At 39.8% G+C, this 27,141-nt stretch overlaps 1 protein-coding gene across 1 annotated transcript in view; it reads left to right on the top strand.

Annotated features, from left to right (window-relative positions):
- SYNJ2 (synaptojanin 2) overlaps window positions 1–27,141 on the top strand; it is a 1,514,156-nt gene that overhangs the window by 722,178 nt on the left and 764,837 nt on the right. The window lies entirely within an intron of this gene.

Here is a 27,141-nt window from a genome sequence, read left to right as displayed (position 1 = left end):
CTCTTACTAGCAAAATACATCAAACCTTTATTCCTCACATCAAAATAGGGCATAAAGGTGATGTGTTACGCTCCATCCTCAGTAATTCTTTGCTGCCATTCTGAACACCACAGTTGTATGTCAGTCTGAGTGCCCTTCACTGTGCTAGTTGTACCGAGCCTTTTACTGATAAGTACCCTGTTAGGGGTTCCTTTTCTTTTTATCGCGCATTTTGAGACTGATGTTATCCAAGAAAGAGAAACGTCAGTGTAGGAGACAGATTCTCCATAAAGTTTGTCACAGCAAGTGTTTGTTTTGTCTAGGAGCTTCTCTGTCACAACCACAGTCAGTGCTTTATTTGCCAGACGTTTATGTTGAAGTCTTGTCACAGTCATCTGTCTTCTCTCTCAATTTATCTTGAGAGCCATTGTCTTAAGTTTTTGGCCCTGCCTACCCTGTCCAAGTCTTTCCACCCCAAGGTACAGCCGCCCCTTAAGAAAAAGGCTGAGAAGTTGAGGTCTGATACTGCAGCTGTCCAGCATCTGACAGAAGTCTCTCTCAAGTTGGATGATATTCCTGAGGACTGCCCGGTGTTGTCGTAGTTTCCCTCTGCTAAGACCCTGTGGAGGCCAGCATGCAACTGGCACGTCCTCTGAGGCTTCACATATGTCAGCTGCAGACATAGAAATAAGAACCACAGCTGATCATGTCCAAGGAGCCTAGAGGCTTCTCCAGATCTTAGTTAGGGAAGTTGTGCCTGGTACCCTGATTGAATCCAGACAAAGTTTTGAACCGCTGAGATTTGTTAAAGACAGAAGACAAAGCACATTTCTACCATTCCCAAAAATCCTCAGATGAGTGGCAGGATTTTACTCAAGGTTTGTTTAGTGCCCTGATAGCTTTGAAGACCACCTCAGGGGATTTTAGTTCTTGCCCTTCCCTGTTCTTCTACCCCTAAATTGTCTAGGGAACATGATTTCTCTGCTAAGGAATCAGACTCTGATGACTATTCCTTGGCCTACTTTTCCCAAAATCCCATCTCCCTTGCACTATGGCTCTGAGGAGGGGGAGTCCTTGGAGTCCTGACTTCCATTTACAGGAATTGTCCTTTGGGGATATAGTGGTTCGCATGATGGAGCATTTTAAGTGGGACTGCTCCCAAGAGTCTGACATTAGAAAAGATGATATGAGCTGCTGCAGATGGATTCACTTAAGCCCCTCTGCTGTTCCTCCTGTGTTGGCTGCTGTATTAGATACCTTTTCAGCTCCTTCCCAACTTTTCCCTTCCTCTAAGGAGAAAGATAGTAGAGCTGTGGAGAGGTTGGGGAAGAAGGTCTACACCCTTTCTCTAAGCTTTTTCCTTCTGAGAAAGATAGTAGAGCTGTGGAGAGGCTGGGGAAGAATTTCTATAACTCTGTCACCCTGGCATTTCATGCCATTACTATCAAACTCATGTGACCAAGTATATTTCCTCCCGATTGTCTCATCTGGGAGGGGTTCTGTCTGACCTGATTGATTTTGAGGCTACATCTACTGCTCGCTCTTTGCTGGGATCCACATCACAGGTGGCTTTTTACTCCATTAAATGTAGTTATGATGCTGCTGCTACCTCCTCTAGAGCTGCTGCTTCAGGCTCTGCCATGAGGCAATATTCCTGGCTTTTATCTTCAGGCTTTGCCTGGTGATATTAAGGCTAAGCTTCTTGATGCTCTCCCTGGATAATCAAAACCTCTTTGGTATACTAGTGGCAGATTTATTCAAGACCTTACAGGACCAAGGCAAGGTCATGAAGGGACCTCAGACAGACTTTTGTCTTTCCAGTTCCTAAGGAATAACTCTGCTAAAACTGCCTTTGTTTGTAGACAGCCTCATCAATCTTTCAAAGGTAAGAAAGTCCCTAGGCAGGTTTTTTCCCTGACAAAACCAGCTCAGATGCCTAGACCTTAAAAACCTTCCTTTCAGGACAAATCTGCCTCTGTCTGACTTTCTGTCTTCCCTTCCCCCTCGGCAAGGTTCCCTTGTCTCTCAAGACTGTCTTTAACTATATGGCAACAGATTACTTCAGACACTTGAGTCTTTTCAATCATCCGTCAAGGCTACTTCATGGTTTGGGAGTCTATTCCTTCCTTTTTGGGTATTCCTCAGCCCCTTCAGATCAGATTCCCCATTTTTAGGAGTGTTGCAGGGTCTACTGGATCAGGATACGATTCAAACCATTCCAGAGGCCCTAAGGGGCACAGGGTTTTATTCCAGGATGTTTCTGGTTCCAGAAAGGAGGGGCTCTGGAGGTTTGTACTAGATCTGACCCTTTTGAATACTTTCCTGAAGGTAACCACCCTCATGATGCTTTCCCTCCAGGCTCTTTTTTCCCCTTATGCTTCCTCAAGCCTTCCTAGTTTCTCTGTATTTGAAGGATGCTTACCTTTGTATTCCCATTCGCCCTCCATTCAAGAAGTATTTGCATTTCTCTGCTTCTTCCACTCATTTTCAGTTCTCTGCTTTTCCCTTTGATGTTTCCACAAAACCAAGGATAATCACCAAGTGTCTGGCTGTAGTTATAGCTTTCTGCAGGCTTCAATGAATACAAATCTTTCCTTATCTGGAAGATCTGCTCATTCGGTGTCCCTCACGCTCCAGTTTCCTGCAAGACCTGCACTTTACCAGGCTACAGTTGCACAATCTGGGTTTCACCATCAATCTTCAGAAGTCTGTCCTGTTCACATTTTTCTAGGATACAGGATTCAAGCTATTCCAGTGTTGGCATCTATACCTGCTCCCAAGGTACTGTCTCTAGCAACTTACTTCCAGTCCTTATTCCTTCTGTCTCTCATGCCTGCCTGGATATTTCTGAGGGTTCTGGGGGTTTGTAACCTTGATCATCCCCATTCTCCCTATTGCCAAGCTTTGCATGAGAAAGTTTGCAATACCTGTGGTCAGTGTGGCTTCAACATTGTCACTTTGGAGTTTCCCACTCTCTTATTTCCGTGTCTAAAACTCGAGCTACAGTGGTGGATTCAAGACATATCTATTAATCCAAGAGTCCATTTCCAGGCTCCTGCTCCATGTCAGGAGCTCATTACAAATGCTTTGGATCAGGGGTAGCGAGGCTGCTTCAGACATTATGAGGGTTTAGGGTCTCTGGCCCCTCATCAGTGGCTGGATCACAGTAACATCAAGGAAATGCTGGCAGTTATCCTTGCTCTCCAGACCTTTCAATACACTTTTGTCCCCAGGACATTTGAGAGTCTATACAGACAACACCACAGTCATGTGGTACATCAACAAAACGTGAAGCACAGGGTCCTATCTTCTTTGCAGACTAGCCCTTCAGACCTGGGATCTAGTTGTGTAAATACAGGTTTCTGTGCAAGTTGTTTGCATTCCTTCAGGACAAAACCTGGTGGCAGACTCTATGAGCAGGTCTGGGGCACACCACCATGAATGGATGCTCCGCAGTGAGGTGTTTCTGAACTTAGTTCATCAGTTGGGAATTCTGCAAGTGGATCTCTTTGCCTCCCCTCTGAACGGAGAGCCTTCTCACTTCTGTCTCAGAACCCCAAGCCCACTGGCTTGGAGGGTGGATGCCAAGTCTTTTTCATGGACGGGGATGTTTCTTTATGCCCCCTTCTTCCCAGTGTCCTGCACAAGATCAAACAGAACTCTGCAAAAATCTTTTTGGTGACTCTCTTTTGACCCAGACAGCACTGGTTCCTCCTCCTTTTTCATCTGGCCAGGGGGGACTCATCACAAGTTACCTCACTGGATGGATCTTCTCAGGCAAGACAAGGGGATTCTCCTTCACACTCATTTGTCCACTCTTCAGCTAACAGTTTGAGTGATAGAATTTTAATCCCCCTTTGGCACCATTTCTCTGTGGACATGTTTAAGTTTCTGCAGGAGGCCAGGAAACCCAGTACCGAAAAATCATATGGTAACCAAATGGAAGAGATTTTCTGTTTGGTGTCTTAAACTTCACCAGGATTCTTTCTCATTGGGGATCCCTTTGGGTCTCTTACTTGTGTGAACTGCTCTTTGCTGGCTTAGCATATTCCTCTGTTAAAGCTCACTTGTCAGCAGTCTCTGCTTGTATGCCATTGACTCCACCATTGGCCTTTTGTTTCGAGAATTTAAACAATTCCTGAAAGGCATTCTCCACATCAGGCCTCCAAGAAAGCCTAGTCTTCCTGTTTGGGACCTTAATTTTGCCTTGAAAAATTGACTCAAACTCACTATGAGCCTGTTGTCTCTTCTTTGCACTCTTTTATTGGTTGCCCTTACTTCTGCCAAGAGAGTTTGAGAACTCCAAACCTTAATGGCAGTTTCTCCTTTTTTGATTTTTCATGAGAACAAAGGTGTCTCTGCATACTAATCCTTCTTTTATCCCTAAGGGTGTCAATGGATTGCCCCTTCATCAGTCTATCCAGCTTTCTTCCTTTTTTTCTTCTCCACCATTTGCAAGTGAGAAGGTTCTACATACCTTGGATTTTCATTAACAGCTCAGGTATTATCTAGATAAGACAAAGGCTATACTAAATCTGAACAACTTTGTTTCTTTTCATGCCAAGACATTGGGTTTGGCTGTTTCTAAGCAAGCCATCTCCTTTTGGATTTAAAAGCCATTTCTTTTTGTTATTCCTTCCATAGCAAGCAACTTTCTGTCTGTTCAGGTCCATTCTACCAGGGCAGTGGCCTCCTCTAGGGCTTTCTTAAAGGGTTTGGACACTAGTTCCATCCTTGAAGCTGCTACTTGGTTTTCTGTGCACACACTTCAATAAATATTACAAGTTGGATGTCATTTCTGGAGCCAGGGTGGGCTTTGCCAAGGTTATCCTTCATGGGTTTGTGGAGGGTTCCTCCTTGCCTTCCTCCTCTCATTCCTCATAATAGCTTTTGTACTCTCCCATCTGTTATGAATACTGCAACATTGATATGGAAGGACATGGTACAGCTGTGTAACATCTTACCATAATGGTAGGTATCCTTCTCTTCACTGTTGCAATACTCGGTTCCTTAGTTCATCCTCCTGTTTTTCTTCCTTTTTCCTGTTATGAACATCTGCCTGACCTAGGGGTCTTGGCCCCTCTTCCTAGGCATCTCCTTTTTCCCTGGATGTAAGTGTTCTCTCTTTTCTCATGATGGCTCTTATTCTCCTAAGGCACTTCAGTTTTGAGGCTGGAGAATCCATATGTTACCTTTATGTCCTATCTGATGCAGGGAGCATATGTCTGACATACTGCGCTAATAAGAATTAAAGGCTTTGCTGTACTAGCCAGATGTAGGGCTGTCCTTGGCAGGAGATCCCATCTGTTATCAATACTGCAACAGTGAAAATAGGGACACATCTATTGTTATGGTAACATTTTACACAACTGTACTTTATGATTAACAACAGTTGAAGCACCGGGGAAGATGGCCATATCATCATGGGATGGAGAAAGTTGAAGTTAGCCATACACTGCCACAGTCCCTCTGAGGAGGGGTGGTGACGAAAATGTGTGTGTGGCTTGGGGGCTGAGTATTAGGCTTACAAAGCCACCACCTGACAGTAGACTTCATTGTGGGGTGTGCAGAAATATGCATTCACTTTGGAAGACATCATGGGTAGGCCTACACAGTGACTCAGATAACATGTTATTCCAGATTCGCACACTCAGGACTGAGGTTGGGCCATTACAAATGCCATTATTAAAAGGATGCCAGAGATGGCATAAAGTGCCTCTCATATCTGTTTAAACGATGTTCACTCTCCCTCGACAGCTGATCCCATGATCCCTGTTGAAGTTTTGGGAGCATGTCAGTCCGTCTTAGGTAATTTCAGCAAATGCAAAGAAACAAAAGCCAGGTCACCGAAACCTCCTTTGATGAAAGTAGAGGTTGCCTTTTTTCCCACTGCTGTATGACCTTGAGGACCCTGCAAAAAGAAAATTGTTTCAGTGTTTTCTGAAGGTGGTTTTGGTTGTGGTGCGTTTGTGTTCGTCAAAACCACCTTTGATGGACTAACATGAATCTGAAATTTTCAGGTAAGGGAAGTAAGGGTAAGTGCCTAGCTGGAGGTAGGTTCGATGACCTCCAAACATGAGAGCAAAATTCACATAGAAAAATGAAATTAATCTTAATTCCTTACTTACCTGTTAAAATGTAATGCTTTAATTAATTTAAAATAATGTGCTTATTATGTAACATTTCTTGTTACAAATAAATGTTATATCAGAATTCTGAATCTTTTTACACATTGCTACCTTGCATAAAATATTCACTGAGGAAGTAATTTTGAGAATTTGTACCTTCTGTCAAACAAGCCCACCAGCAGTAGAAACTCATCTTCTGTGAAATTCTTTTATTTATTTATTTTTTTAGGAATCTTTTTCTGGCAGTTGTTGCTAAACAAAATATTATTAAAAAAAACATGTTTCTAGTTTCTTTGCTAATTATTAGATTATATAACTGTCAAGTTTTTGTACCACCAGTTAGCCACTTGACCATACTACCACTAAATATGAAAAGTTGTAACAAATTATTTTGTCAATTGTATTAAATATTAGCAATTTATTTCAGTAAATTATTTACTAGTATAATAAGTTTGTTTAATGTTCTAAACAGAATAAACTTTACCCTAGTTTGTATCATTTTAACTAAGTTGGTACTGGGACTTTTATTTAAATTTTCTCTCCAGACATATAGCTTTTATTTGTTAACAGTTAGCTTGATTGTGTTATTTGAAAGTGAAAAACATTTTACTTCCTGCTTTTATCAACCATTAAGTCAGGTTATTAATGTATATAAAAATGTCAATTTTCCATTCAAAAAACTCTCCCTTATTATTTTTTCATGTAATCGCTTCACAGATGCTCAATATTTAGAGTAGTTTTTGACTTAGTAAAATTCAGGTCATACTCTTATGGAAGTGTGAGGTACATCATGAGGGTGTATATGAACAAGGCAGAGATGGTCTTATGACTTATCTGCCTTGCAGTTCCTGTGATCTTGTGGATCAGATTGTGGATTGGTAGTTAAATGCAGACTGTGCTACAAATACTTTTGTTTTGTAAGAGCCATTAATAAATTTACTTCCAGCATGAAATACTGTGTAAAATATATTTTTTGAGGAAAGTCCTGTGCCATTTTCAAAGTTCAGGCATGTTTGTATTCTTCTGGCAACCAGCACAGAAGATTAAGGCTATGAGCTACTTCCTGTGTACAGGGTTTGATTCCCCTACCCTTCGTTTGCCTGCTTTGTGACCTTGAGCAAGTCACTTAACCAGACAGTTCTTTGGAGTAATTGGGAATCTGGACTAGGCTCATTAATAGTCTGGACTGTGTGTTTATTAACTACCTATGAATCTGTGTCAGTCAGTTATTCTAGTAGAGCTAAGAATTGGTCATTAAAGGAATAAATTCTGAAAAGTCTACACTTTCTCTGCATAAATTCTAACAAGTCTTGTCCTCTGCTGCAGATTTAAAATGAACACTGAGCTTGTGTGAGTCCATTGAACAGCACTTGCAAAGAATTGTGATTCACCCTTGAAAAAGCAATTTCTTTTTCTCATTAAATCAACCGAGTTACCAGCAGTTTATTAAAGCTGTAAAAACGGTTGCTTAATTCTGGAATAATGCTTGTTCTACACCTTGGAATCCACTGATGCTGACTGCAGGTCTGTAAGGAGCAGGAGAAAGAATGCATGAGAGTAGTTATTGCCCACCTTTTTCACGTGAAAGACAATCACAAGAAGATGTAGTGAAGCTAGCTGGGGTGGTTGGGTACCCTAACTTTTGTTTCGGTTTCTCTTTGTGTTTTTATTGTTTTTAGCAGATGGCACTTTCCATAAAACATGAATTATGAGAGTACGGAGAGGTGCAATGAAGGCTTCTTCAATGGGTGGTCAGTGCCCCTGACCCCCAAGGCCATATCCTCTTCACCCACAGCAGCTGAGTAGAGTGGAGCTTCCTTTTCTGTGTCAACTTCATCCTACCATTTCCATCTTCTTCTTTTGTTACATTTGATGTACTTTCTTTTAATGCCCACAACACCCTGCTGCCAAAACATTCATTGACTTATGTACCCATTCATAAAAACAGTCCCCTGACATTAGTCCAGACCCCATCATATTGTTTCAGCATATGTAAACATGCTGTTAACCATATACAGCCAGACACTGGGAGTCCACACACTTTCATAAAACACACACCCATTCACACACAAGCACGTATGTATTTGAATTTGTTAACCTGGGTAGAACAGGGATCATAGAAGACCAATTTTAATCACAGCCTAAGAGAGAATGGTGTAAAGAAAAATAATATGTTATGTACTTTCACAGGTACAATGAAAGTAAATTGACTCATGAGTAAAATTAAATGTAGTATGTAGAAAGTAAATTAGAGTAAACAGTAGCATATTTACAGTTATGTATTGTATTTATCTATTTTAGTTTGTTAACTAGGCATTGTTGCCTCAAAATAAGACGCTGTCTGGTTCGATTCTCAGCTAGAGCGTCTTCTGCGTGGAGACATGCGTGAATGGGCGTACCTTCGTTGAAGGTTGTGCGTCAGGCCTGGCAAGCCGGTATGTAAAAATCAACTGCCAATCATTAGCGGACCGGAGTTCCGCTGTGGCGACCCCTAACCGGGAAAAGCCGAAAGACACAAACAAAGTTTGTTTACTAGGGTAGTACACTGATAACTATAGACCATTTGCAGGCACAACCCGTGTGAAGCAATTCACAAAAAAAAAAAAAGAAATAGAGCTAACTGACAGAGTAATCACAGATGGTGAATGTATCTCTCAATCTGGACAAAGCCCAACAAAATGGGGGGGGGACAAAGACCCAAAAATAGGGACATATTTTAAATATTGCTTTTATAAATTTAGAATGTTGCTAAAGTAACAGGGATTGTTTTAACATACATTTTTGAAGGATTTGAAGTCTAAAACTCAAATGTATGGCATGTAGTGACTTCAATCCTCAGATTTTCCATAAAACCTCAAATTTTATAAGGAACAGACCAAAAATATGAGCCGAAATTCTGGACATTTGAGAGGTATGAAGTGAAGTGAATAATCCCAGAGACAACTGATACACTATTTACGTAATATTAGCAGAGTAGAAAATCAAATGTAATTAATTTTAGTAGTAAATATGAGAGGGAAGTAGCAGCTGAGAAAAGAAAATCAAAGTAGAATCAGGTGATGAGGGAGTTAAGTTATGTGTCCAGTAGAAAAGCACTTGCTGTCAGATTTTTAATGAAGGTATCTTTTGAGTTGATCTCTGAAGGTGGGGAACAAGAAGACATCAAGGTGAAGGGGAACGGATTGCCAGAGTTTGGGTACAGGAATGGAGAAGGAACGGTCAGTACAGAGCAGTTTAGTTTGGGGTTTCTGCACTGAGGGAGTTAAGTGGGAGAGTCTGTGGAGGTTGTAGGGGTGCTTTTATTATGGAGTTTGGCTGCAAGAGGTGGAAGGGCATCTGGTTAAAGTAATTTGAAAACAAGAGACCCCAGGAATAGGTCAACTCTATAGGAGACTGATAGCCATTTGGCCTTGGAGAGGGTGATGATGCAATGGTGTTCCTGAAGGGAGGAATTGAAAATGAATCAGCAGATTTTGTTTTCAATGGACTGTAGAGTGGATACGTTGTTTTTAGAGGCTGTGGCTATGATGGGGAGCTCATATTCAAGTTGAGCAAGGAGGACTCCATTGTCTTTTACAGCTCTTTCTTACTTTATTAAATGAACTTCTTCAGAAGAAGTCCATTTAATATAGGACGAGAGCATTAAACTCAGTGGTTACATGTTTGACTGGATCATCATTCACTATGGTATTGTTATTTTAGTTGTGCGTGTGCTTCGTTGTATTTTGCAGCTCTAGCTGGTCTGGAGAAAAAGAGGGATTGTCTACTTGGTTGCAGTGGTTATAAACAAACAGTAATATGCATTAATAGTAGAGACTCGGAGTAAACCTCTGAAGAAAGGGGAATACATGATGAAGAAGGATGTGGACTATATTGTAACAACAAGCAATCAGATGATCGAAAGTTGTTATATCGACCCCTAAATGTCGAAAATCCAAAACAGCGAACAGCTAGAACAGTGTCTTTTTTACCAGGGAAGACATTCACTGTTCCGGCCATTCGCTATTTTGCCGGTTCGACATTTAGTGTTCACTCTGACAGCGTTCGATCATCTGATTATTCTGATTGTTGTTTTTTTTATCGATTAAAGTGGTTTTCTACCAAAACACTGTTTTGTCTGTGTATTAACCTATAGTGATTCAGCCATGGTGTCTAGCCATAGATGTCTTTCTGTGGTTTTGGTTTTTGTTCCTCGGCGAACTTCAGCAGTGCCAATTGAGTCTTTCTGTACTGGTTTTGTTATTTTAGTTGTGTGTGTGCTTCATTGTATTTTGCAGGTCTAGCTGGTCTGGAAAGATAGGGAGATTGTCTACTTGGTTGCAGTGGTTATAAACAAACAGTAATATGCATTAATAGTAGAGACTCGGAATAAACCTCTGAAGAAAGGGGAATGCATGAGGAAGAAGGATGGGGTCTATATTATAACAACGAATGATCAGATGATCAAACGTTGTTATATCGACCCCCAAAATGGCGAAAATCCAAAACAGCGAACAACCAGAACAGCGATTTTTTTCCCAGGGAAAAAAAAAATCACTGTTCCCAAAAAAACAAACAAACAAACAAAAACCCCACTAAATGAAGTGGGGGGCTGCCCCCCCACACCCCCTACTTAAATATACCAACTCCGAGATTGCACTACAGTGGAGGAAATGGCACAACCCGGACGGCCAGCCCAGCGATTTCTTTCCCTGGGTAAAAATTTGCTGTTCCGGCCATTCGCTGTTTTGCCGGTTCAACATTTAGTGTTCGCTCTAACAGCGTTCGATCATCTGATCATTTGCTGTTCTAAGTAGACCCGAAGGATGGCACATTTTTGGGTTGGTGAGATAATGGTGGATTAAGTTAATGTGATTAGATACAATGCCTTGGCATTTAACCGTTATGTGACAGTGCGCCTTCAGTTGTGAGTGAAATTCAGGTTTGGAGGATGTATCTTTATTATGGGGGATTGATTCTCAGAGTTTGGGACCAAACTGGAGAACTAGTGACATATACATGATCTCTTTTTTTTGAGTGGGGTGATAATAAACTTATCTGACCCCTTTGCACTGATTTGTTGCCAGGCCATGTTTGCTACATAATCACTTTGTGCAATATTATCATGCTAGCCACTTGTAATACCGCTGAGGACAATAACAACAAATGCAGTGTGACCCACTTAGATTTACTACTTCTCTTTAAGCTGCCCTTACTGATGCCCCCTCCTTGAAAATGTCCCACATTTCAAACAAGGAACTGCTTCTCTCCCAAGTGCATATTTTCATCTTCCTGTCTGTTTCCGCCCCCATTTACATAGGAGGTAAAGATGCAATTTATTCTAACCTAGAGACACTTAATGCTTTTGTATCAAACTTTATATGTGACCTAAAAACTTTGCATTTGTGGGAAGAACTTGTCCTCAACTTTTTTGCCTTTATAGCTTCAGAAGTGGAAAAAACACACACGCATATCTATATCTATATATCAGTCTATATATATATATATATATATATATATATATATATATATATATATATATATGTGTGTGTGTGTGGGTGTGTGTGTATATATTTATATCTATGAGTCTACTTCAGTGATTGAAATTTCACAACTTTGAACCTGTGGTTATCGCAGACCAGAAGATCGAAGTTGTGAAATATCAAACAGGAAAAAAAAATGTAATGGATGAAGACGTCTTATTTCATGTTATTGCAAGGGGGCAAGCCCTCCCTGCACCCCCCACACCCCTGCTACTTAAATATACCCACCCCCCACACCCCTGCTACTTAAATATACCAACTCTGAGATTGCACTGCAATGAAGAGAACAGTAAATTTCCCATTCTGCGCTGTACGGCGATCTCCATTCACAACATTTGATATTTCACAACTTCGATCATCTGGTCTTCACAGATCAGAGGTTCGATGATGTAAAATTTTGATCCTTTGAAATAGACCCATATATATAATATACACACACACACAAAATGAATGCAAATTGTCAGTCAGCCTTGTCAGAGTTGTCATACTGGTAGCTGCTGATATCCCCATTTTTTTTCAGTCACTGGAGAGCTGCCCCATTATCTCATCTAATATCAATTTACAGTGAAATTCACAGCTGATTGACTAAGCCATAATACTGTAGGGTTACTTCGTAATAACAAACAATCATTTTACATCAATAAATGAGTGTGGAGCAGTGAAAGGAGAATGTTATCATGTGAAAATCCCTATAGTACAGTCTGTTTAGCAACTGCAGATCCAAACTTTTTACCTTAATTTTTCTCAAAACATATATAATTTCAAGAATGCTATAATATACTCATTGTATGAAGACAAATGAAAAAAATCTCCCCACCTGAGATGTGCTGTCATCGCAAAGGAACGTTTCAGAATATGAGAGGCCAGCATTCAACATATCCACCTACCCATTTTTGGCTCACTGCACTACAGCTCTGCTGTTATATTTTATTCATCTTTAAAGACTCATCAGCTTGGGAAAAACCTAACTTCCACATCCTATAGATAAAACTATATATATGTAAAAAAAAAAATAAATTAATCGAAACAGACTTTAACAGTCACACTAATTTCCTTTAAGCCGTATTGTTTTTAATAAAGTATACTATCTTCAGTGTTTCCTTTATAAACACTCCAAATTTCTGATGCCCAAACTGTTATAGAGAGCAAGACCAGTTTCAGCCCAACATTTAACTTTCACTTGTCATGAGTGAAAGAGTCTGAGCAGTGGTTGTGAGAAGCGGATAAAGGCTTATAGTGCATGTTAGCCAGTCAGCACTGCAAATTGCTGGGCCTAATACCTTTAGTTACTGAGAGGGAGGTTACAGCATGGTGCTTGCTTCATATTTCTTTTCTTATAAGCAAGCATAGTGTAACTGATCTCCTCCCAGTCCACAAGAAATGACATGCTGTAGCAGCTGGAGAGTAAACAACTGACAGAAAACTGCTGAGAGAAGTAAGACGTATAAAGTAGGGAGGGAAAACTGTGTGTGTATGTGGACACTCTTTGTAAAGTTTTCCTGGAGGTTCTGAGGTCCACTAACACTGTAACATATTTTTAATTGAATTTCGTGTTTTGTGTGTGTGTGTGTGTGTGTCTGTCTGTTTGGGTTTACCTACGCGCTGTTGATCCCTTTTTTGAATCACTATTTACAATTTTGAAAATAATGAGCTGAAAAACCTGTAAAAATAGCAAAAAATATTTTTGCAGGGAGGCAGTCCCCCAGCACCAATTAGTGTGAGGTGGATTATATTAACTCCACAGTCACATCACAGTAGTAAAAAGGGGAACCCCAAAAACCACACCACTGACTCACACAATACAGTACACTGCAGTGAACCTCCCTGTAATGTAAAATCTTTGAAATGAAGAGACACAAATCAGATGCTCAGCGATGACTTGTAGGGATAATCGTGTCTGGGAGACCTAACTGTCCTGTCTGTACCATAGGTAGTCATGATGAATTCTGCTTACTTTCTACAGAAAAAAACACTTAAAAAATCTGCCTTCTGACTGTTTCATCTGCCTGTTTGTTTCACATGGCATGAATTCTGAGATTTATTGCCTTAGAATTCAGGGACATTAGTCTGGCATGGTCAATTAACTGCAGCAAACACTATTTAGAAAACAAACTTTATTTGTTGTCATCAGACTGACTGGAAGTACATGTTGGTCCTTTCGTATTTCATCAGTTATCAAGTTGTTAAGAACTATCCGTAGGCTTTTCCTTCTCACTGTCAGTATGTTCACATTGTCGCTTTAATTGCCATTACTGAATTGAACCAGTAATCTGTTGCTGATACATCTATTACTGTTATATACAGTCAGCAAAACCATTGAGCCACAAACATAAAATGTTCTCAAGTGTTACAAGGAACAAAATATATAAGTACTGCTCCCTACTTACTTCATTTTTTGCGCATTCATAAAACCAAATGAAAAACAAAATATTGCTGAGGATTTGTATTAAAACTGAATATTTAGTTTTCATTTTCTATGTTTCCTATATTGTATAAAACTTCACAATCAGTAGATGTGTACAGAAATTTTTAGCAATTTGAGGATAATGTTGAATGTGTTCATGTACCTTAGAAAGACATTTTTAAGATGACTGCTGCAACTGACAAGCAAGTAAGGACTTCCATTTTGCCAGAGTTGCATTAGTACTGAGAGATGAATGTGAAGGTGCTACTAATTAAAGTAATTATACAAGTCTGTGCGAACATGCAGCACATGCTTGTGTGCAGACTGTGTGCTGTGTTGAGTGCATTGTTAACAGAGTCTGAGGAGTATCATAGACACCTAAACATGCATTGTTGTTGTTGTTGTGTCTTTCGACTTATCCCGGTTAGGGGTCGCCACATCAGAACTCCGGTCCGCTAATGTCTGGTAGTAGATTTTTACGTGCCGAGTTACCAGCCCTGACGCACAACCTTCAACGAAGGTACGCCTATGCATGCATGCCTCCACACAGAAGATGCTCTAGCTGAGAATCGAACGTGACAACGTCTTGCTGTGAGACGACAATGCTACCGCAGCACCACTACCGTGGGTATGGAGTAAAAAAAAGTGACCAGTGTAAAATTATCAGAACTTGGAAGTGGTACAGTGGCTTAAATTAGTCTGTATAAAAACCTCCTCCGGTCTAACTCAGAAAACAGGCTATAGGCCTATTGGGCCTAACCTGTATAACAAACAAGCAAATAGAAAGATAATAGATATCTGGATGAAGGCCAGGAGTCTTCCATTAAACATAAGGGTGGCTAATGTAGAAGAAATGCCAGAAATTCTTGTACTGAAGAGGGTAAACATGCCAGGTTATTTCCATTTGGAAGCCACTACCTCAAAATGTTCAGTTAACTCAAAATGACCTAGAACACCATAAAAGAATAACCATTTTAGTGAGGTTGTTGCCTGTAGTCTCCATGAAAGACTCACCAAGAAAAAAATGTATGTAGTAAAAACAGATATCTGTTCAAAAATGTTCAGCAAGAAAGGAACAAAACACAAGTCGGTGGCAGTTTTCCTTGTTTCAACATAATGAAAAATAAACTTAGATTGCTGCAGTTCAGCCTGTTCCTAAAACAGTTGCTGTCAGTGAAGAGACATTTAGGATCTTAGGATCATAGGAGATTACTAGGCTAATGGCCCTGGGGCCCTTACAAGCGTAGCCAAAAGTTTATCCCAAAAAAAAAAAAAGAAACCTCAGTCAGCACCTGTCTACCCTGTCAATGAGGGACAAAGGTGGAACCCCTAGGACAAAGTTAAGGTTTTCCATCCGCTTATCAAGGTTGCATTTTAAGAGGGTCAGTGAGGTACTCTGTTTGACATGTATGGGAAGTCTATTCCAGAGATGGGGCAGCCTGTGGGAGGCTCACCTGTCTCTCTATCAGGTTTTGGTGATGTCGCACATTAGATTTAGGCATATCGAGCGGGTAATGCGCGAGGAGTTAAGACTATAATTGACTCTTAGCGCTACCACAGTTTGAGAACCTTTTAGTCTTTATGCTGTGCCCATGTTAATTTAAGTAACATGGGATGGGCAGCTTTACAGAGAGTCACTGAAAGCAGTTTCTTTTTAGTACTTAGCAGTAAGGAAAACCTCAAACATGCCTCCATGGTCTCATAAATTATTGTATATGAATTTCCTTCCTTTCCTAGTTAAACAGAAGTAGTTCCCTAAGGCAGCATCAAGTCTTTCAGCATGCACTTGTAGGCTACCAGTTAGCCCAGTTTGCAGTGGTGCAGTAAATAGTCCTGTGTACAAGTTAGTAAGAAAAGCCCTCTTTATTAATTCCAAAAAGGTCCTTGCTTTTCAATGCAGTATAGAAACACACAGACCATCTCTCCTATTCAAAACCCTCTTTCTGCTTGCTTTCTCTCTCTCTCTCTCTCTCTCTGTACTAGTAATACTTGACTTAAAAGAAGTGTGTATTTGCCATATCCTTCAAAAAACATGCATGGCAACCCTTTAATGAACAAATCCAGTTTGGTAACTGAGGTGCTTTCCAATCTGTCCTCGGCTACTAAACCTTTAAAGGTACTAAAGCACACTCAGATTCAGAGGTCTTTCCATTCTGCACAAGTAAGTTGAGGGATAAAGTTGTGACTACAGCTCGGACAACTTGTTGGATTACTGTATAAAGGTATTTGATGACAAAGCAGAGAGGATGGGAATACCCGACCTGGTCGTAGGGAGGGCATAAACATGGGCACACCTCTATGGTTAATCTCTGGTGAAGGCCTGTGACACGCTAGGAGTTCTGCCTGTAAGTGAAGCTGGGCTTTGGCTAAGTTACTTGTATAGGCATGGATGATACGCTATGAGTCCCTTGCATGACATTACCTTGGACTACACAAGTGTACTTAGGGGTAGGGATTAGCCCTTAACTCCCTTGGCAGCAGTATGACGCTGTCCCATGTTAGCTTAATCTCTTCACTGGCACCAGACGTGATCAGAGTTTGTCCAGGAGAGGTCAAATTGGGTGCAGTAGACCCAGTGGATGAGAAGCAGCAACAGGTGGTCAGCTGTGAGGGAGCCAAAAAATTATATCTTTCCAAGTAACTCCAGTGCAGAGAAAAGTGCTTTGTTTGCTGCTGACAATGGAATATATATATATATGCATGCTATATTTAACATGTCAAAATAAAGTGTTGATGCTAGGTTTGAATTATCAGAATAATAATTTACACTGCAGTTTTGAATACCTGATTGTTGGAACAGTTTTGTTTTGAAACATTTTTGCAGAGCATTCCTCATATTTTAGTATCTTTAATCCCCTAGTATTTAGTGGCAGCATATTTATTTATTTATGATTTTTATAAAGCAGTGCAGTACATACATTTGTAAGTAGTTAAAACAGTGCTTATGAAACTTTTGTAAATAGTTAAAACAGTGCTTATGATAAATATATGATGTTAACAGTACTTCAGATTAACATTTCTGATGCACAGGCAATGTGTTATGTTTTGAAACGAGGAGTGTGAAGTATTGATATCAACATAACTGAATAGAAAATTTTCCAGAACAAGAAACTTCACGCAAATGTTTTTCAGATGGGAAATTCTGGTTTGCAACTTGTGAAATGAATGCTGGTGAAAATGATTCTGTTTCTAAATTTATCAATGAGGGTTGAAACAATAGTAAGTCTAACAATATTTAGGAGCTGTATATGAAACTTTATTGTAATTGGCCATGCGGTATCCATTGGAAAAAAGCTGCAGCTTCTTCTCAGTTTTTGTAAAAATACATTTGGTTGTTTTCTCTGACATTTTTTAGGCATCGATACCACTGTTTTCCAGTAGCCCTCAGTAAACAGAACATGTGGAAACAGAATTTTCAAGCATCAAGAGACTAGAAACTTTCATACCACCCTTATAACAAAGTAAACCCATGCTATGACAAAAGTGTTGTATTGCATTGCTTTCCAATACCAAACTGACTTCCTTACAGTTTAATTATAACAAACTGAATTAATAAAATGTCTAGTAGTACCTTCCCAAGTGGTAGATTTCTCGAGAGATCTTAAATTTTTATAAACAATTAGGAGGCCTTCCACATGGGCCACTTACAAGGCCACGGGGAAAGGTTCTCCATAGAAAAGCAAAAAGGAATCACAGAAGGATCAGATGTGTAGCCACGCACAAAGTTAAGATGAATTAAATGCATTTGAGTAAATGGAACCACTAGCAAAAGGATGCTTTTCACTACTGATAGTAGTTAGGGAGTGCTTTACATAGGTGACTTTACACCTGAAAAGAATGGGGGCATTTCTAACTGCTGGAAACAAATTATTAAACCATTGGATATGTCTGTATAAAGCCAGGATAGATGATTCTTTAGAGGTCTCAGAGAAATCCTGTAATTGAAAAGGAAAAACATCTTATCTGTATGATGTTATGAAACAAACAGAAATCCTGAGTAAGAAGCATGGAAATGCTGTCACAAAATTTGAAGCAGAATTATTAAGTTATGTATTTGTATAGATCTTTAACTACAGTAAACAAAAAAACACTAGACTAGGTTTACACTCAACAGATGTCTGTATAGTAAATGAGATTGAACTAATCCTGCTCCTGCGACATTATGGCCCTGACTGTACCACCTATAATCCAGGTCTGACTCATGATCTAGGCAGGGAGGAACCAATCTGGCAGGAACAGGTTTGACTCATGATCTAGGCAAGGAAGAAGTAATGTGGCAGGAACAGAGTGAGTAGTTGAGTGGGACCTTTCATACTTGTTGAGGAAGTTGTTTAAAACCTCATTTCAGCAGGAGCCCTAGAGGAAGTCCCAGTGTTGTACTCCATTGCAGAGAGAGGTGGGGGATGTGGTCAGGCCAGTGAGTGCATACCTTTCAACAAAGCATCACAATTATGTGGAAACATGCACTCACAGCAGCTTCCTATTACCAGTAATTGCACACTTCCTTCTGGTTGTCAATGGAGTGGTTGTTATGAGCATTAAAAAATCTCACCAGATGATTGTCCTTGGCCTCGCCTGTTGCTTCTGCCCTCTGACATCTTCTGATGCCAGAGAAAGTGCCAAGAGTAAGGAGGACTGAATGGACTGATTTGAGACTTAACTCTGATGGGCAGTTGTGGGAATGAACAAAAAATAATTAAAAATATATGCAGTTAAGTAAAATTCTTTAAACATGTATGCCTACTGAAATGTGCACAGCAAAACAACATTATTTTTTTAGGATTTATATGTTTTATTTATAGCAGTGCCAGTGTCTCAACAGGTATCACAATCGTCTTTGATGCTGGAAGGTCAGAAGGTTGTGGATTCTATTTCCAGTCCAGATGATTGGATTCCTGACACTGCAGTGTAGCATTACGGGGGTGCTGCACCCCTAAGTGTGTCATCTTCAGATCAGGCATTAAATAGAGGTCCCATTTACTTGAGTTTGTAGTAGCTCTGGATATAAAAGATCCTATGGCAAAAAGAGTAGGGGAATTCCCCAGTGCCTCAGCCAAATTTCCCTCGCAGTACAGATGCTACTTCAGGTCTCCCCTGCAAAGAGGTTACTAGCGTTGTGGGACTAACCCGGTCAACAAATAATAAGTAAAATCACATAAGACAAAAGGATGAAACATATAAAGTGTATTGTGCACAGTTATTAAGGGTGCAGTTAATGAAATATAACTAGGTGGTACAGACTGGAGAATTGCTCAGCTACATAATTTAGCACACTCACTCCTTGCCACTCATGTTAATGAACACTAGCAAAAGGCCATACTCATCCATTTCTGTAGCAGTAAGTGCTGGGGAATTTAGTGATCAGGCAGTGCTGGGGATGTTTGAGTGTATGTATGTGAGGGACGTACATGTGTGGGAGTGTGTGTCTGCATGGGAGATCACAGTGGGGTGTTAGTGAGGGGGTAGAATTGGGTGTGTGTGTATGGGTTGAGGTGGCTGTCATATTTCCACGCACCCCTAGACTAATAGACAAAGCCTGCAACACTAGGTTGGGGGACCACTAACTCCAAGGGATAATGCTACAGATGTGGGTCAGGGAACACCAGTGACCATAAATAACCTTTATTATTGTGCTAGAATGGCACTTTAACCTAATGGGATTTGGGAGAGCCACCATTTACCAGGGGAAACCTTTTAAATCTATTGATTTAATGGCACTTAAAATGTAATGGAATTGAAGAGAACAACCAGACACTAGGGAGACCTTTGAAGATGTGGGTTGGGGATGGTTTGGGAAGGGGACACTTGACACCAGTGATACTTTAATTTAAAAAGAGAGAGAGAAAAAAAAGTTTTGCAGGGAACCACTAGACAGCAGAGATAGAATAAGTAGCTGCCTCAAAGACACTAACAGGAATTTGAAACCCTGCACCTTCTCAACTCTAGTTATGGTCTTCTGCACCATGACTGGACACCAGGAATATAACTGAGAATGCAATAAGAATTAAAATAACTAAATAAATTAAAGTGCAAAGTGGGGGTCAAACCCTGCACCTTTGCCACCAAAAAAAAAACTTCACCATTAACCTGCTGTACTAACCGAGACATTAGATCTCTGGCATTATTCATTGCCTGCTACAGTTTGTAACTTATGAAGGAGAGAGAGAGAACTTAAGGCATATTTCTCAGCCTTGTAACAATAAATCATGAGAAAGTCAGCATTAATGGTGGAACAAAATCAGGGATGGATTTTAATTAGTCTTCCTATAAACTTACAAATTTGCTAGTAGTATAACAGCTTTTGTACTACTCTGGATTTTACTAAAGGATATAAAGTTTGAAATTCCAGTGTCTGGCATTACTGACAGTCATCATCTGTGATTTACAAGGGGAGAGAAAAGGAAACATCAGGGATGTTGTCACAATAGAGGGACAGGTATGGCATATATAGATTCATAGATTAGTACTAGGCTAATTGCCCTTGTGGGCCATTTTAAGCCTAGCCAGTTACTCCATGTGAGAATCAAACCCTGCATTTTGTGTCTGTAAGGTAAACACCTTAACCATTATGTCAACCTCCCACCAATAAGTGAGGTTCATAGATTAGTATGCTAATGTCTAACTGTCCTTGTAGACTGTTTTAAGCTTAGCCAGTTACCCATGGGTGTGTGTGTCTGGTTTGTGTGAAAGTGTGAATGGGGGGTGCCTGCATTAACAGTGAAACTGTGCACAGCATATTAACTACCACAGGAAAGTGCTGTTTTGCACTGAGGTAGCTAACTGTGATTCAGAGACATGCAAATTAGCCAAAAATTAGGTCTTTTTTCATTATAGCTAATGTGTCTTTGAATTGCAAAATACTGCATTGTAGAAACAGGGCCTTTTTACTGCAGCTCGTAACGTGAATGGCAGGGTTCTTTCTGAATCATCGGAAATATCTCTGATAACTGAGAGAAAAGTGCTCATGTAAAATACTGATATAGTATAGTTTTGCAAAACATACTCGTTTGGAAGTAAAACTTCAGACAGTTCTGTCAGGTATCATAAACCAACAATTATCCCCATATAACTTGTGAAGATAGAAGGTACTGCCAGCTCTGCCACAGATAGCTGGAATTTTGTAAAGAATTATATGTATTTTGTATATCAAACTGATTCATACAGATGTTTGTGTTGAAAAATGTATTTGTAAAGGTACTTGTGTTAAAAATGTACCAACAATGTGCCCTACTGGACAGAAAAATGTAATATGCATGTATTATTGTAACTGTTTAAATGTATATGTTTTAACAGAGGATACTAGAAGAGAAGAGGTTAATCTCAATCCACCTGACTTTGGAAAAAATAGTAAGAAATTAAATTACTGGGCCTAGGCCATAAAAATGTTATCTCACAGTTTTGAATGAAGCCAGAGATGCAATGTCTGTAAGAAGCATGGTTTGTTAGTCTCTGTAGTAGTAGAAGTTTGTAATTGTTTATGCCTTCCAGAAGCTGCACAAGATCTGAGCAAAGCTTGTGTGTGCATTATTGACATATAGGTGTTACGTTCTGGCAGTTTCTAGCAATGGGGGGTTACATGGGAACCAGAAGTCAGATGACCAGATGTATATCATGTCATTCTGTACAGAAATAATGTTTTAACATTAGGCGAGACAGAAGTCTCATTACAGTCTGTTGCTGTAACTTGACAAGGATGGGTCTCTCACCCACTTCATCTTGCCTTGCTCCAGTCAGTGACCAGGGAATAGTATTCTTTAGATCAGTCAGGAAAATATAGTGAGATTTGTTAAGTATTGTTTTTTTGTAACTGTGTGAACATGTACACCTGTGTTATTTTAATATATGCTGCGATTGAAACTCTGGTGGGTACTGTAAATAGACATTTTTTATTTTCATGTTCTTTTATTATTTAAACTTTCATTGTGGCTGATCTTTTATAGAGTATTTTAACCTTTGAGAGTACTTATATCTATGGGTAACACTGTGGCCACTCCTGAAGCCAGGCTGTTTGGTCAACATTACTATTTGTATTATTATTAATTTCACTCAGTATAATTGGGTACCCTGGTAAGAGCCTTAGAGTAGCTGGCGTGGGAGTGGCTGGTGGCAGTAACTACCTTATAGCCTAGGCAGAAAGGGGCATAGCTAGTAAACCTGTGCCAGCCTTTACCGTGTGTGTGTGTGTGTGTGTGTGTGTGTGTGTGTGTGTGTGTGTGTGTGTGTGTGTGTGTGTGTGTGTGTGAGCTGCTTGGGGCAGGGACACGAAACACTGGTTTCACAGAGAGGGTGCTGGAGGACTTGCCTTGGACATTCGGCTGAGGGCTTGACTCAATGGCTGTACCAGTGGGGAGCCTTACTGGGGACCTGGGGGGGGAGAAAACCCCAACCCTGGGCTGAGTGTGTTCCCTGCTTGCTCTTGAGGGAAATTGTGCTTGATGCAGAAAGCTGCATCTGGAAATACTGGATGTATCCATTTTTGTTCCAAGTGAACATCCCTCTCCGGTGCCAGTGGTGAGGATTGAGCCTCCATGATTACTGGCCCAGAGTGGGGACATCACACAACTAACAAAACTTACTTCAGAAAATGTATTTTAATGTTAAAGATTGGCAGCATCCCCTGAAGATGATGGAATGACAGAAAGATCTAAGTGTGAGTTCTGTCAAAAATGTGCAGTGTCATTAACAACCAAAAAGTACACATTTGTTGCACCTGTATAGAAAAATCACTATTAAAACACCATTATTCCTCCTAAATGAATATAAACTGTAGTTTATTTCATTTTTAATAGAATTTGTAATGCAGTTAACTCAAAAGCTGTAGACCTGTTAGTTTGCTTTCCATGGGGGACTCTTTTTGAAAAAAAAGAAAGGCATGAGTGATCTTCTGACAGGTAACTTTTTCTTAAATAATTACAAGAAGGATTACCAGCTTGCCTGCACTTTTCTTTAAATAATTACAAGAAGGATTACCAGCTTGCCTGCACGGAAAGTCAATCCAGTGTGCTTCCCTATCTGAATGAATCATGTCAGAGGCAAGTCATATACAGAATACATTGACAATAGTAAAGCCATTAGCACTGTGAATCTTGGGGGGAAAACATAAAAAAATCTGAAGAAGGGAAAAAAAAAACAGCCAGCCATTCAGGTTCAAACTTCTTTGCTCTTATGTAACATTCAGTACTTTTCCATTTCGTCTTTCAAGGATGACAATCATAAAATTTAACCTGTAGTTATACCTGGTGCCCCCTACTGATACTTTCAGTATTTATCATTTTACCATGTAATTTGATATGAATTATCTGTATAAAAATCTTATCCCAGATATATTCCTTACAGTATTTTTCCATCTACATCAATAAACATTCTATTCTAAACAATCTTAATACATTTCTTTCACCTTCTAAACAATATAAATCTCAATATAAAAAATGCAGACGTACCGGATGTTCCATAAGAGTAAGGAAGTTTGATCCAGAACGGATGGCTTTTTTTTTTTTTTTTTTAGTTCTCATTGTATTTGGCATTCTGGAGGTTTGGTGTTTTATTAGGGAAAAAAGAACATTAAATGCTTACACTTAAGCTGGTATTTATATAACATACCAGTAATCTGAGAATAGTGGCACTGTGGTTGTATTTAAATAAGCCAAGCATGAAGAAATAGCATTCGTTTCATAAAAATCTCAGCCTTACAATGGAACATCCACAGTGGTTTCACACATCTGAAGTTGTGTAAAATTAGTAAAAATCTCTGTAGATTTAAGTAAAATGAGCCATATGTACATGAAGTCATGAATGCTTGTGGTCATTTGTGCAAAGCGGCTGTGGGTGTGAGCCTGCACAAATCTCTTGAACTTCTATGAGAACATGTGCTAAGCTGAGCCAAGCACTACTGGCCTGCAGCTTATGAAACTGTTTTAAGGTTTCTTCTGCTCAATGTAAAATGGTGTTCTTGTATGGACACCCTATTCGAGCTTTTTTAAAGTTTAAAAGGGAGAAGATAGGGAAATCTGAAAACGGGAGATAAAAGATAGTGTCACCCAGATGAAACACAATAAGAGGATTGTATAGAAGGTTGATGAGAAAAGGCACTATGTTGTGGGGGGTGATAGACCACCCATTTCCCCTTTTTTTAATGGGGAAGTTGTGAAGGAGCAAGGGTAGAGCATGTAGGAGAGAGGGTTTGGGAAGACTTAAGGAGGACAGATACATAAAAGATGAACAAGGCAAACAGGAAGACTGTGGTGGGCTGACATTAATGGAGGGCAAAACATACACATGGCAGACAGACACAAAAGGGAGGGGGAGGAGATCTGGAAGCAGCAATGCCCCCCCCCCCCATCCAGAGGACTGCAAATATTCCTCCCTGTGATGTACTTAGAGGGGAACCCCAGTGGTCTGGGGTTGGAGGCCTCCTTTGGCTCAGTGGTCAGAGCTGACTGGATCAGCAAGTCTAGTACCCACTGGAGGAGAGATTGTATTGAAGGTGTAGACACCTCTCTGTTGCTCATTTATTGCTTCCTGAGCTAGGTCCTGAAGCTGTTGGTGGGCACTGTCCCCTTCCTGTGAAGTTGTCCCTTGGTGGGCAGGTGGAGTTGTTGATCATTCCCTCACCTGGGAGACTCGCGGCTGAACTTCCCAGGGCCTTTTGGACCTATAGAAAACAATAACAACATAAAAGGGAGAGAAAAAAAAAGAGAAGAAACAGACTCATAAGCGTTCTGAACAAATTATGCTTTATTTAATAACACTAAATGTACCATTTATGCATCTAATCAGAAATTGCTATTAAGCAATGTTGCATGTTTGCCATTTATAACTGCAGTTAATGGATTCTGTCAGCTGTGTCTTGATGGCATTTGATATTATTATTTCTGATCTAAATTAAGAACTGTTTTACGTGGTGTAATGAGATGTCAAACAATGTGCAATGAAGTACTACAGCAGTAAATACTGACAACTGCTGCTTCAAAGACAGGTAATTGTTTTACTACACAACTAGTGATTGTTGATATACTGCAGTTCCTTCTATTTCAGTAGTTCAGTATAATATTTTTGTATTTATCTATTTTTATGTAGTGGCAGGTGTTTGCTAATCTGAGACTGATAATCTATGAAAATAAAGCTTGGTACTATATTAATGAATGGTACATTTTTAAGGAGGCATATATTATTATATTAATATTATTCCATATTTTTCGTACTTTAATGACTCTCCACTAGCATTGGTTCCTATTATATGCAATTTCTGTGAGTGCTGTAGAGATAACAGATAATTAGGCAAAAACGTTGTGTATTCATCCTATTTGTGTATACACCATGGCTAAAAGCAATTCATTATTTACAAGTTTTATTATACTTACTAATAAATTTTGTAACTAATATTAGCACCTTATCCCCTTTCCATGCTTTATTTTCTGAAGCAGCTCACTGCCTTGTTCTAGGATATGCAGCATGCTACCTTGGGGAAGTATTTCTTGTAAATCTGTTGCAAAGTTGAGAAGGTATCCATCCATGAAAAGATATTGTCATGTATGCCCTACTTCAAGGAGTGTGTGGTGTTCAACTTTAGCAAATTGTTATACTCAGTATTGAACATTCCTAAGTTGATATAATCAGAGTCACCAGAGTGTCTGTGAAGCAGGTTGCCTATTGATCAGTTGATTGTCTTCTGAAAGGAATGCTTCCATGGCAGCCTCGTCAGATAGTCAATTTCAGGAATACCACATTTCTGCATTTGTTGCTAACCTTGCAGACATTTTCAGACTGAGTAGTTTAAGGTGCAATAATTATTTCCATTAATATTCAGCCCTAAGTTATGTGATTATATAATTGGTATTAGTTCTAATGTATAGTATTTCCATATTAATTCAGTGTGATATTCAACATGGCCTAAATGATTGCGGTTTTCATGAATGCATTCTTACTGAATTATATACCATGTAGCTAATTTCTGTACAACCCCCATACTTCCATCAGGCTGGAGGTGGTGGTTTGGTGTAGACAGCCATTGTTAATGCTTAGGAAAGTCCAGGACATCACCTAAAAAAACAGTAACAAAAGACATTTAACTGCTGCTGTAATATAATGACAATAATAAAAATACAACTTCAGTTTTAAGAATGAGTAGATTTATAGGATGTTACTAAGCTATTGACCCAAGGTCTTTACAAGCCTAGTCATTAAATCCCAATGTAATACTAGATGAGAGATATCATCTATGACCATGATTTTTCTAGCAAGGACTACCCATGTCCAGGAGAGAAGCAGTGGCAATCCCTGGCAAACATTTACGGTTTCCCATCCAGTCTCCCATGTTGCGCTTAAATAGGGTCATAGAGGTGCTATGCTTGGTATAGATTGGAAGCCTATTCCAGAGGAGTAGCAACCTCTGAGTGATGTATCTGTCTCTCCAACAGGTCTTGTTTATGTCGCAGGCTAAATTGCTGTCCCTGGAACAGATGACACTAGTCCCATTTGACTTACGAATGTCCAACAGTTGCATTAGATTTGGGTCATATATACTACTGAGTACAGTGACAGTGACTTTACTTTGTCTGTATAAGACATGTTCTGGAGAACCTGAATTTTCTTAGTTAGAAGTTACTGAGGTCTCTCCAGTTGCAGGCAGGTGTCTGGAATGATATCTACCAAAGGGAGCATTATATTCAATGACAGGCCTGATGAGGGACGAGTACAGGGGATTTGTAACTTGTTTTACTCTTGAGGCAATGCCTTTGCTAATCAGGTGAGTGACGCAGAATGCCTTCCTCACCACAGTAGACCTATGGTAGTCAAAGTTGAGGTCACAGTCAACATTGTTCCTGAGTCTCTCACTACTGAATTGGTACTTAAGGCATTATTGTTTAATTTCTAATCAACAGGGACATTGTTTTTACAGAAGGGAATAATGATGCATTTTTTAGCATTTAGTTTATGACCATGGCTTTGGCACCAGTCATTGGTCTGTGTAAAGCCCTTTAGAAGTATGCTGACATCGCTAGGGGATTCAGTGATAGCACCTAATTTGCAGTCATCCACAAACCTGGTTAGCCACAACCCCTCTGTTTTGGCGTAGACTTCTGAGAAGTATATGCCAAACAAGAGGGTC

The sequence above is a fragment of the Protopterus annectens genome, chromosome 1.part0 (assembly GCF_019279795.1).
Source record: "Protopterus annectens isolate FY-2018-M chromosome 1.part0, PAN1.0, whole genome shotgun sequence".
NCBI lineage: Eukaryota > Metazoa > Chordata > Ceratodontiformes > Protopteridae > Protopterus > Protopterus annectens.
This window is presented reverse-complemented; position numbering and strand designations above follow the sequence as displayed.